The following is a 13,172-nucleotide window of genomic DNA, read 5'->3' as shown; positions in this document are numbered from 1 at the left end:
TCATTTTTTATCTGTGATAAAATTCGTTGTATAAAATGATACAAACTACATAGCATTTGACACCACTGTCGTACAAGATAAAAAATATAATTATTATTGTAGACATTATGAGTATTCTACAGTTCTAGTGACATAGTTATTCTAGGATGGCTCATGAATGTTTTACAACTTATTTTCAATGTGGTCCTTCGGATAACATGTAGTGTGAAGGATACAAACTTTAAATGCATCTTCTAACTGAATTCTCCTTGACAATGTATTAACTATTAATTTAGGGCTAACTTTTAGCTCCTTTTGCAATAATATCAAAGACTGAGTGATGTTCTCCTGCAAACACACATTTTACTTTGAGCTTAAATTCAATTTTGAAATAACTGAAATCAGTTTACAGGTGAATTATCATGTATATGTAGTACAAAGTAAAAAAACTTTGCTACAGTGTTCATGTAAGAAGCACCACATTTGGTATTGTAATTGAATGTAATTAATTACAATTTAGAATGTAATTGTAATTTAATTAATTACATTGCTAAATTTCATGTAATGGTTATCGTAATTTAATTGGACATTTCTCAATGTATTTGTAATTTAATTAATTACATATTAAAGTAATTGACCCCAGGTCTGTCTGATGCAGGACGAATTTGATATGAATATTTCTAAGCATTCTTATTTTTATTTAGCATAAAACTCTACCTGAAAATGAGACACAGTTTCACATGTAAATCCCAGGCACCTCTCTTAAGGGTCAGTGCTACACTGACCATGTACATTGTATCAATTGTACCAAGAGCACTAATTTTGTCACTATTATGGAAAACAAAAGAAAATCACAAAAATCTGAAATTTTGTGACAAATTCTTTCTATCAGTCTAGTGGCTAGACTATCTCTAGGCATTATGTGACAGACACTAAACAGAAAAATTGCGGGGAAAAAATGGTAGTCGCATAATAGCAGATTCATATAGTCCTCAGTTTATTTTGCTCTGTAGAGCCATTTTCCTTATTTTCCTTGCAATTTTTTTGCTAAAATCACATGACAGATCTATGCTGGACATGTAGTTAGCATTTTCATTTCCAGTACGATTGTGAAGTGCGACAGTACAATGGTGATACAACAATGGTGAAACGCGACAGTGCGATGGCAAAGCATGACACTGATCATCATCGATGAGGTGTGATAGAACGATGGCAAAGCACAACAATATGACGGGCTGTCACCATCGTACTGTTGCACTTTGTCATCATAGTGTTGCGCTTCGCCTCTGTTGTGTTATACCAAAGATGTTGGAAAAGTACTGGTAACTCCCTTGCTTGACACTCAACATTTAACTTGAGGGGTAGCTTCAGATGATTTTATAAGCTTTTGGTCACACTCATGTTATAGTTTATCATAATCATGCTACTTCTAATGATTATAAAATTATTTATTTTGCATAGTATCATAAATGTCAATCACATATTGTACCTGTCCAATTTGTTTAATATACTGTATCTATTTTGGCAATTCAAAGAGTTTTTAATACAAATTTAAATAAATACTATAGGTATTGTTCAAAATATATACTTTACCAAATTTATTGGCACTTCAAATATTTTAATACTTCTAAATGTTGGTATTTAATTGCAATAAGTAACAATTTTATTACCTCCCTTTTATAAATACAGCACACGTATCAAGCATGTTTCTTACTTAGATATATGTTTTTATTAGTAGTAACAGTTTATGCAAGAGAAATAAAGGTACATAGTACACACATGGGTTAGTTTTATACAGAATAAAGAACATTTTAGATGGTGCGAAATTGCACAGGATCAAGTGTTTTCGTTACTCTTGTCAGGGCCTCAATCACTTTTATTTATTTTGATATGTTGTAAGCAAAAAAAATCGAAATAATTTAGTAAATAAAGAAAAGTATGCACTTGAATTTTAGTAGATATTTCTATAAAAATAATTAGGACAGTTGATATTAGGCACTGTGTATTTACCTATCGATTTTCCTTTGTCATGTTCTCATTGTTGTAAGCAACTTCAAAAATTGTTGTTATTATTTTAAGCTGTCTTTACCATTGCAAATAAATGCAAAGGAAGTGGAGATCAACATGTATATCTGAACTAATGAGAAGGGGTATCTCCTGCTTTTTTCTTATTCTACATTAATGGCTTTTCCAATAAACTATATTTGGCATTTCTACCATATTCAGCGAGGTCAGGAAGTATAACGATGAAATATTTGTTTATTGAATATTGTTTTTTCGGCGACGCCGTCTAAATTCGTTCTTGTTACCTATGCCACGTGACTTCAGTTTGCAAATCAAACTACTTGATAACGCATTATAGATAATTTATCAAAATGGAAGATTTATGCAACACTCTGCCTGATTGGACGAGAGTGTCAATTTCTTTCACTCTGTTGATTGTGCTACGCTGAGTGAAATGTAGACAAAGCGTTTATCCTAAACGACGCTGTTCACAGTTTTAAAGCTAACTTTGGCTCAGTATATTTAGCAAGAATATTGATATATCTCAAAATGATAAATAAGTTTAATAAATATGATAAAAATATGTTCAAATACCAACATATATTAAATTAAAGAAAGAGCTGAATACGGTCTGCGTATCACATGAATAAGGGTGTGATAAGAGTCTTTTATGTAGAGAAGTGCTTTTTAAAAGACTTTCCTTGTTACAATTGTCGTCTGTATATGAAAAGGTTTCTTGCTTTATGACTTATTCAGATTGCATATTAAAATGAGTACTTGTTTGCTTTGATATATTTGTTATAAATTATTTAACTGATTTATTATATATGAATATTTTTCTTTAGTATGGTATGCAAATATTGAACTCAGTTGAAATCTGATTTATTATATATATGTTATATAATGACCGAATCTCATTACACTGGAATGAAGGTACGCTGCATACAGTTTATCTATGTGATATGACTACGGTCAAACTTTGCTTATGAAACAGAAATATTGAAATAATTACAATTGTATGTTTTGCTTGACCTTCACTTTTTTATAGGTGTGACGTCATTGTCCAAAGATTCATGAATAGCGAATATGCTATTTGTTAAAGCGGGATCTATTTTAGAAATAAATAAAAATAATAAATAAAAAAATCCTTTAATTGATTTTTTCTCATGTGTTCTAATCAAACTTGATTTGTAGCATCTTTATTATGCACGCAGCCAACTTTGTTCAACTAGGACATTTGACCCCTTTTAGGGGCTGCTAGAGCTAAAACTAGAAATGCCTTTATACAGCGTCTCATGAACAGCTTGGTGGATCTTTGTCATACTTGGTCTGGAGCATCATTATAAGGTCCTCTTCCAAATTTATTTATATAGGAACTTGGGCCCTATTAGGGACCACTATAGCTAAAAGTAGATATGCCTTTCTTCGCATTAACCACTAAAATGTAATGGATTTTTTATCAAACTCGATGTGTAACAATATCGTAAGGTCTCCTGCTATTTTGTTACAAATGGGGATAGGGACCAATTTAGCTAAAAATATAAACACGTTTAATGACCTCTTCTCATGAAGCGCTTCATGAATCTTCATCAAACTACTGCTGTAATTATTCGTCTAAGGATAAACGAAACAAAATTGCAACCCTGCGAAACCTTTGCGAAAAATTAAAAGAGAACCATTTAAATTGTTAAAGTGCGGTGTTTAGTTTTGCAATTTGAAAAATGTTAGATGAAAGATGAATGTTAGATGAAAAATTCATTAACTTCTTTCCTTATTACAATTCGCCGACCATCATTTTTAAAGATATTTCTTGTTAAATGCTATACCCGTAGTAAAATTTCTCTTATCTTATATCAGTTTTATTTTACACAGGCCTACTATACTGTACTGGCTATACATAGCATGCTTGAAGAATTTGGTGTTGTCAGTCCTTCAAAACTAAATGAAATGACATGAAATTATCAGAACTGTTGATAAAATCTCTCAAAACAAGTTTCAGACTTGTGTTTCAAAGAAATGTTGTGAAATACACAAGTTTTGAAAATAATTGGGAAATATCTTGACATGGTAGCCATCTTGAATTTCTCCGTTAAGTCTTAACGAACATTTTAAAGTATCTGCTGAGGTGAATTAAAATTTGCGTTAAATTTATCGTTAAACTGCACAGTTTAACAGAATTATTGTACTAACATTTCACCAACAACAGACTTTTTTAACGAAAACATATAACGAAGCTGCGCTAGTTTAACAAAATTTTTATTGTTAAAAATTCTGAACAACCGAACAGTTTAACAGCAAAATTTAACAAAATAATTAACGAGCCTAATATTTAACGAAAGTTTTGAACAACTGGGCCACTGTCTGTTTGTTTTACTCCTCGTGTCTATGTACTGCTTTGGTTTTGGGAGCTTGCATGTTTTTGAAACGTGGCTTCAACTCATTTAGATTTGAAAATTGAATACTGCTTAAGCCGGTGCTAGGGGGCGTGGGCAGTGTTGCTTTTTCCATTACTGCCCATGAACAGACTCAATCAAACCGAGTCTGCAATTTTCACTATTTGCGTTGTTCTCGGTGCTTCCGACGGATCTACTTTCCAGATTTTATTTACTTCACAACAGCGGGTGTTAAGTGCTGTGTGGCGGCCGTAAAAAGTCGCCCCGACTTCATCTCAGTGTTGTTATATTTTCTGGTCCTTCGGGATCATTGATTTCAACTCATTTAGATTTGAAAATTGAATACTGCTTAAGCCGGTGCTAGGGGGCGTGGGCAGTGTTGCTTTTTCCATTACTGCCCATGAACAGACTCAATCAAACCGAGTCTGCTTTTTCACTATTTGCGTTGTTCTCGGTGCTTCCGAGGGATCTACTTTCCAGATTTTATTTCCCTATTGAGTATTCATACTTGATATTTCCATTCCCTGAACCCTACCCGTACACTCTTTTTTCTTTGCCCCATCCCTATTTGTGTATCTTTCTTGTAAATAAAATGAACTTCTTGATGGACATATGAAGCAACCCGTCTGCTAAATTCTTCTACTACAGTTTCTATTTGTGTCGAGCCTACTTTGCGATGTCTATTTTGCCTTGTTCTGTGCTTTCAGGAAATCTAAATATTCCGTTATCTTTTAAATTTTAGTGATATACAAAGCATGGAGATTTATAAATTCAACAATAAAAATATGTCTACTTAGATATAAGAAAGTAAAGTTGGTACAAATTCAAAATTATGATTAGAGTTAGTCCTCATACAAGGCAGTCTGAAAGACAGCTAAATCCCCCGCCACTGCTATGGATAGTGAAAGGGTAAACCTTTGATTTTAGCTGTGACCTTGACGTTGAACTGACATGGCTGACTCATGAATTCTGCACAACGTCTTGATGAGGTGATCATTTGACCCAAGTTTCATGAAAATCCTTCAAGGGGTTTAGGAGATACAGAGCTGAAACCTTTGACCTTCAGTTGTGACCTTGACCTTGAGTTGACATGGCTGACTCATGAGTTCTTGATGAGGTGATCATTTGACCCAAGTTTGATGAAAATTCTTCAAGGGGTTTAGGAGATACAGAGTGGACACAAAATGGAAGTCTCAAACCTTCGACCCTTAGTTGTGACCTTGACCTTGAGCTGGCATGGTTGACTCATAATTTCTGCACATTGTTTTGATGAGGTAATCATTTTACCCAAGTTTTATAAAATTCCTTCAAGGGGTTTAGCGGACACGAAATGGAAGGCTCAAACCTTTGACCTTCACTTGTGACCTTGACCTTGAGCCGACATGGCTGACTCATAAGTTCTACACATCGCCTTGATGAGGTGATCGTTTGACCCAAGTTTGATGAAAATCCTTCAAGGAGTTTAGGAGATATAGAGCGGACATAAAATGGAATGCTCAAACCTTTGACCCTAAGTTGTGACCATGACCTTGAGCCGGCATGACTGACTCATGGGTTCTGCACATTGTCTTGATGAGGTGATCATTTGACCCAAGTTTGATAAAATTCCTTCAAGGGGTTTAGGAGATATAGAGCGGACACAAAATGGCAGGCTCAAACCTTTGACCTTGAGTTGTGACCTTGACCTTGAACCGACAAGGCTGACTCATGGGTTCTGCACATCGTCTTGATGAGGTGATCATTTGACCCAAGTTTCATGAAAATCCTTCAAGGGGTTTAGGAGATATGGACCGGACACGCTTTTGTTACGGACGGAATGACGGACGGACGGACGCAGACCATTCCTATGATCCCTCCGCCACGGCGGGGGATTAAAAAGATAATAGTTAAGGGTAGATATCATATTTGACATATGCCCTGTAAAAAGCGCACATATACGGGCAGGAAAACAAATAACACTGCTATAAAACTGCTACATTATAAAGCTCCATCTGCATTTACTTACAAAATGGATAAAGGTCCTTAAAAATAAAATGATTTGTAATATTCTGTCAATTGCAAATGAATTTTTAACAAAACAGGAATGATAAGAAAGATAGCGAAAAGCTTTGTGGTCTTTTTTAAGTCTAAATTTAAATCATTCATACGAAAGACATTGGTGAATAAAGAAAAATATCAGTGTAAAAACTACAGGGGCAGTCTATAAATTATAAAACGTCAGATTTTCCAAAGGAAGTATATATTTCTCACCAAAATATTCACTTGTCATAAAAATATACTCAACAACTCCACATCTGTTTTTTTTTTTGTTTTTATCTCTGCCAAATTTTCACAGATTTGAATGAAATTTAACATAATGTTTTTTGGGGTTTTTTTCAGTTGTTTTTATTCGGGTGGGGGCGGTTAACGTCGCACCGACACAATTATAAGTCATATGGCGACTTTCCAGCTTTGACTGTGGATGAAGACCCCAGGTTCCCCTCCGTGCATTATTTCATCACGAGCGGGTACCTACTAGTTAGAATCACTGACCTTTCATAAGCCAGTTGGATGGCTTCCTCAAATGAAGAATTCAACGCCCCGAGTGAGGCTCGAACCCACATCGATGAGGGGCAAGTGATTTGAAGTCAGCGACCTTAACCACTCGGCCACGGAGGCCCCAACACAATGTTTAATGATTGTTTTATAAGAATAAAACATAAAAATGATAATAGCCTATCAAAAGTCACATACTTAGTAAATTCCAAATCATAACAGTACACGTTGAACTTAGCATTTGATGAAATTCAAATTATCATATACTAAATGTTCAACTCTGTTTACTTGAAATGGAACATCCGTCAATATTTTCAATATCAACATGTTAATTGGAGAGGTATGTCAAGACCTCTCCATAGTGTTGGCTTTCAAACTAGGAGGATTTAGACTAATCTACTAATTTTACGGCGCTAGATTTCACTTTCTAGCGCAAATTACGGTGAGCCAGTCTAAAATGGCCCAATGCGCTTGCGCACAAGTAAGTTTTGAAATCCTCTGAAACGAATAATTGTTCGTTTAAAATAAAAAATTATAGAGTAATACTATTGTTACAAATGTTGGAATTTTCTACTAAGCTATTCTAAACCTTCTCGGAAGCTATTCTCTTGGGCCCAAACGAACGGGGTAGTTGACAAACAAGCCTGTCAGGTGAGGTTCTCGCAAAAATGTTAAGATGCTAATTTGGCAGCTTTCTTCAGGGTCAAGTTCAGTGTACAATTATTACAGTGGTAGTTTTTGAACATTTTTAAATGGCATTTAGTAACTAGAAAATGCTTCGGCCTACAGTACTCGGATTGGCGGTGGTTGATCATAACCTGAAGATGACTTATTGATTTTTAGGTTATTAGGTCATGGTCACAGTGACTATGACCCCTAACAGGTCACAGTGACCTGCAACAGGGAAACTGCATTTCGTTTATAGCACAACCTATCATATAACTAGTTATCTATGTCTCTAATATAACTTTAAAAGGAGCATCACTGGACCCCTCCTAGGTTTCTTTTTTAAGAGAAGCCTACATTTTTCATATCAGGCTTGTGACGTCACTAATGACACCACATTAATGGATGACGTGGAATCAAGAAGTACATTTACTTCAATAATTTTCATATTTTCTCAGCCAAACAAGCAAAATATGTTTGATTTTATAAGTAAAAAAATGAATATGCAGCAAAACGATGATAAGCTATGCACTCGCGGATTAATATTGAACCGCTAAGGTAGCGCAAAATCTCAACTGCAGAACTCGTGCATATTTCTCAATACAAATCGGATAGTCGATTAATGCACACTTGCAGAATAGTATCTTATGTCAGGATACGATCATATTCTATCCCTTGAAGATTGTAATATAGGCCGCAAAATTGTTTAATCCCGCAGATGGCACTACTTGCTGCATAGAGACCAACAACAAGTTGCATTCATTTTGTGACTTTTTATTTTTGGGTTACCTTATTACAATTGTCATGGCTCAACGAATATACGTTCAAATGATATTACTATTATGTTTTATTTAGCTGAATTTATCATGAAACAATGTGTCCAATTTTCATTCAAATTTGACATAATTTGGGAGAGATAAAAACAAAATACCAGGTATGGTGTTAGAAAAGTTGTATTTAAAAACGAGTATTATTTTATTCGTAATTACTAGATTTACATTTCGGCAGTTATTTACTTGGGGTGAATTTGTTACTCAGAAGCAAATTGATCTAAACTTTTATTTTTCATTCTTCATTTTGTATTTTTTACCCTTAAGTCAGGTAAGACCCTTACATTTATTGTAAACATAAAGAGAACAAGGTATAGATAGGTAGAGACAAAAATGAAGCTTAAACTTCATATATAAAAAAATCAGAGCTGTTTCAGATAAACATAAATGTACTAACGCTGATCGCAGCGGCCCCCTCTTAATCCTGTATTACATCCATTTGGACAAATACCATCATCTTTCTTACATGGAACATCATTCTTACAGTTTCTATTGCAGTTCATTGAACAATTATGTCCATATGTATGATCATTACATTCTGTAGAAATGTTTACACATTGTATCAACTGTTGATTATATACATGTACTTAAAAGAAACATCAACTGGAATTGCTACAGTAATTCAATAAAATGTTAAGACATTAAACACATTGTCTTGGCCTAATATATGTCACTGTCAATTTGTAACTAAATACTTGTATATTTCTTTTTTTTTCATGCAAATCATGGAAATACAAAAGAATACAGTTATTTTGTGGTGCGTCTTTAAAAATGAATGTCCAAAAAAATCGACATTACCAACCAAACAAAACAGTGTGTATTATTTTATGTTCATCTGCGAAGAAGAGGGGTCTATTGTTTTGCTCATTGTCGGTACGTCGATCGGTCCGTCGGTCCATTCACTGACCGGTCGATTGATCGGTATACTATTTCTTTTATAATTAAATACTAGATAATGCTTCGTCTCGCATTGATCAAACTTTATAGGAGTATTGCCTTTGGCCAGTAGAGATGGCTTCTATTGTTTTCGGCTGCAGTTGTCGGAAATTATTGAAAGGGCATTTGAAACATCTGCCGTTTTGTAACTGAGCTGAGTAATTTGAAAGTTTCATTTGGTACAGTTTAACCAAAGTACTCAATGTTTGGTATTATCAACTTTGAGTGTTGAGTTTATGTGTGTCAATGCTTTAACTGTTGTGATTTTGGGAGCATGCTTGTTTGAAACTTGACACACTTTGTAGATTGTTTGATTACGCTCCGTAGATAAGTTCTATAGTTCAAGTAGAGTAAGGTTTCAGTGTCGCAGTGCATTATAACCGAATTTTACATGCAAACAGCTTAAACACTCTGTTATATTTTAGCAATGATACGTTTTCATTGTCTCACTTGTCTTGAACATAAATGTTAATAGTTTCAAGATATGAATCAAGTATATGAACTTTAAGGATAAGTAACAGTCGAATTTTACCATTGGTAAATCCAGTCGATAAATATTGATTAATAACATGTAGTTCGTTCGCAAAGAAATCGATGTTCAATTTCGTGTAAACTGCATAATTTAAATTTGTTTTTGCTCAAAGTGTAAAAGTGACGTTGCATCTTTACAAAATAATGTTCTGAAATTGGAGATCAGACTGTCTACAAATAGGTTCAAACCGTAGACGCTGCGTCTTGATAATTTTCGATTGCACTTTCTTAGAACAACTTATTTGTTTATGATTTCCTGCATAGTTTTCTTGTGTCATATATTTCAGTTGTGATAGATACGGACCTGCAACTCAATGCGAAATGACATAAATCATAATAAAATCGGAAAGGCTTATCAGAAATATCAAGAAATTGATGTACATGCATAAACCTTTAAGAAAATAGAAGTATACGCCAATACCACTCAAAGAAAATAAATTGTCAATAAGCTAATAAATTAAGCATAAAACCTTGTGACGTAATGCCGGTGTTAGTGTTGATTTATATGTAAGACCAAAGTATCATTTGTAAAATTTATTTAACTTTTTTTAATTTAGATTTTACTCGGGACTACATCGCTGATCAAAATGTTATTTATGTTCATTCAATGAAGGAATTTTCAATAGAAATAAGCTGTTTAGTTTCATTTGTTTGCCAGCATCTATTATCTTTGAATATAGTGAAAAAAGAATGGAAAGGTACGTTAAATAAAAACAAGAGCTCGTAGAACACGAAATGCACCCCCACCCCCACCTCCAACCCCCTTGATGCATTCAGTGATTGCACAAAGAACAGAAATTATTTGGTCCCTGTACACAAAAGTTCTACTTTTCTAGGTCAATGTGACCTTGAACTTTGACCTATTGACCTCAGCATCAATAGGAGTCATCTGCTGGTCTTGATCAACCTCCCTATTACGTTTCGTGATCCTAGGCTAAAGCGTTCTCAAGTTATCGTCCGGAAATGGTTTAACTGTTCCGGATCACTGTGAACTTGACCTTTAGCCTACTGACCTCAAAATCAATAGGGGTCATCTGGTGCTTATGACCAACCCCCTATCAACTTTCATGATCCTAGGCCCAAGCATTCTTGAGATATCATCCGGAAACCGTTGAACTGTTCCGGATCACAGTGACCTTGACCTTTGACCTACTGATCTCAAAATAAATAAGGGTCGTTTGCTGGTCATGGCCAAACACCCTATCAACTTTCATGATCCTGAGCCAAAGCGTTCTTGAGTTATCATCCGGGAACTGTTTAACTGTTCGGGGTCACTGTGACCTTAGCCTTTGACCTACTGATCTCAAAATATATAGGGGTCGTTTACTGGCCATGGCCAAACTCCCTATCAGCTTTCATGACCCTAGGCCTAAGCCTTCTTGAGTTATCATCCGGAAACCGTTTAACTGTTCGAGGTCACTGTGACCTTGACCTTTGACTTACTGATCTCAAAATTAATAGGGGTTATCTGCTGGTTATGACCAACCTTTCTATCAACTCTCATGATCTGATCCTAGGTCCAAGCGTTCTTGAGTTATCATCCGGAAACGGATTGGTCTACATACCGACCGACCGACATCTGCAAAACAATATACCCCTCCTTCTTTGAAAGGGGCATAAATATTGGTTTATAAGATAAAACCTGATTTAAACTGACTTTTCTTTTTATGTTCGTGAATAACATACAATTGTCTATAATATTATAAAAACGATCTTATCTAGAATGTATGTAGATATATTTCTGTATCATATATGCTATGATTTATATCTATTTCTTTTGATTACAACAGATGTAGTTAAATCTAATATTACTATTGTTATTCATTTAAGTATATTTACGTTTTTCACATCGTTTTCCTTTCCATCCTGCAGTACAGCCTTTGGTGCATTTTCCATCCTCATGTCTACATGTACCTTCGACGCAATTCTCGCTACAGTTTCTGTTTGCAATTGTTTCCATAGAAACCAACTGGACATGCTATAATAATAGAATTTCATACATTTTAATCATTTCAACACAACAAATAAATAATGATTTATTACAGACGCATTTCTGAACTTGTAAAAACTCCCCTTATCTTAAAGTGTCAAAAGATTGCAATAATTGTCGGTTCGATTGTCCGCGAGTTAGTAAGTTTTTGCTGTTTGTTGGCTTCACTTTGTCACTAAATTTTTGCCCATGATCTTGATTTAATTGAATGTGTGCATTCACATAGAGCACAAAATTGGTGCAATTTCGTGACATATTTTGCATTTGCTACAAGCATAACCTCGATAACATAATGTAACAATACGTAGCATTTTTAGTATATATGCTACAAGCATAACCTCGGTAACATAATGTAACAATACGTAGCATTTTTAGTATATATCGTAAAATAATTATACTGATTACTTCATCTCTAAACCCATCTTCTGACCGATCTTAGAAAATAGACTCGAAATAGACACTTCTTCTCAGACACGCGTGTCTTAAGTAACATCCATGTAACATCCTTGTTGCATCTACTGATAAAGGCCTTAAGACCGAAACGTTAATGGAATAAAACAGAGTGAAAACTTTAGAGTCTTTGAACATTTTATACCCCTTAGGATAAAACAGTGTTATACACATTTTCGTTTTACAAACCCTGATTTTTAATTCCCATTTTACAGAATAATGTATAGCACCTATTTATGACTGCAGACTACTTGATTTGTAGTGAACAATACTATGTCATCAGCAAAAATAAGATCATATACATAGACAAAAGTTCAAAATCTTTTTCAGTTAAATCATCAAAATTCATATTTTCAGCAATATCATTCATAAAGAATATAAACAGCAAGGGAGATAATGGCTCACCATGTTTCAAACCGATAGGTATATTGAAGAAATCAGAAATATTAATATTACTTGACATTTTTACACAAGCTTGAACATTACAATATATACATCAAAACATACTAGTCATTTTACAGCTTATGCCTAAATGTACCAATTTAGTCCATAAAGCATCTCAATTAACTGTATCAAAGGTCCTCCGATAGTCAATGAAAATGTACCATAATTGTGTGTTGCATAGATGTTACTTATGTTACGTTTCTCTGAGAAGAGGTGTCTATTTGTAGTCAAAATGATACGCATGTTACACCCCATTTCTTAAAATGGGCCAAAAACGTCCTTAGTAGTATTATATAGATGTAACAAGGATGTTACTTATGTAATATGGATATTACTTGTGTTACGTGTGTCTGAGAAGAGGTATCTATTCGTAGTCAAAATATTACGCATGTTACACCCCATTCATTACATTCG

Source organism: Mercenaria mercenaria, chromosome 5, assembly GCF_021730395.1.
Source record: "Mercenaria mercenaria strain notata chromosome 5, MADL_Memer_1, whole genome shotgun sequence".
Lineage (NCBI taxonomy): Eukaryota > Metazoa > Mollusca > Bivalvia > Venerida > Veneridae > Mercenaria > Mercenaria mercenaria.
This window is presented reverse-complemented; position numbering follows the sequence as displayed.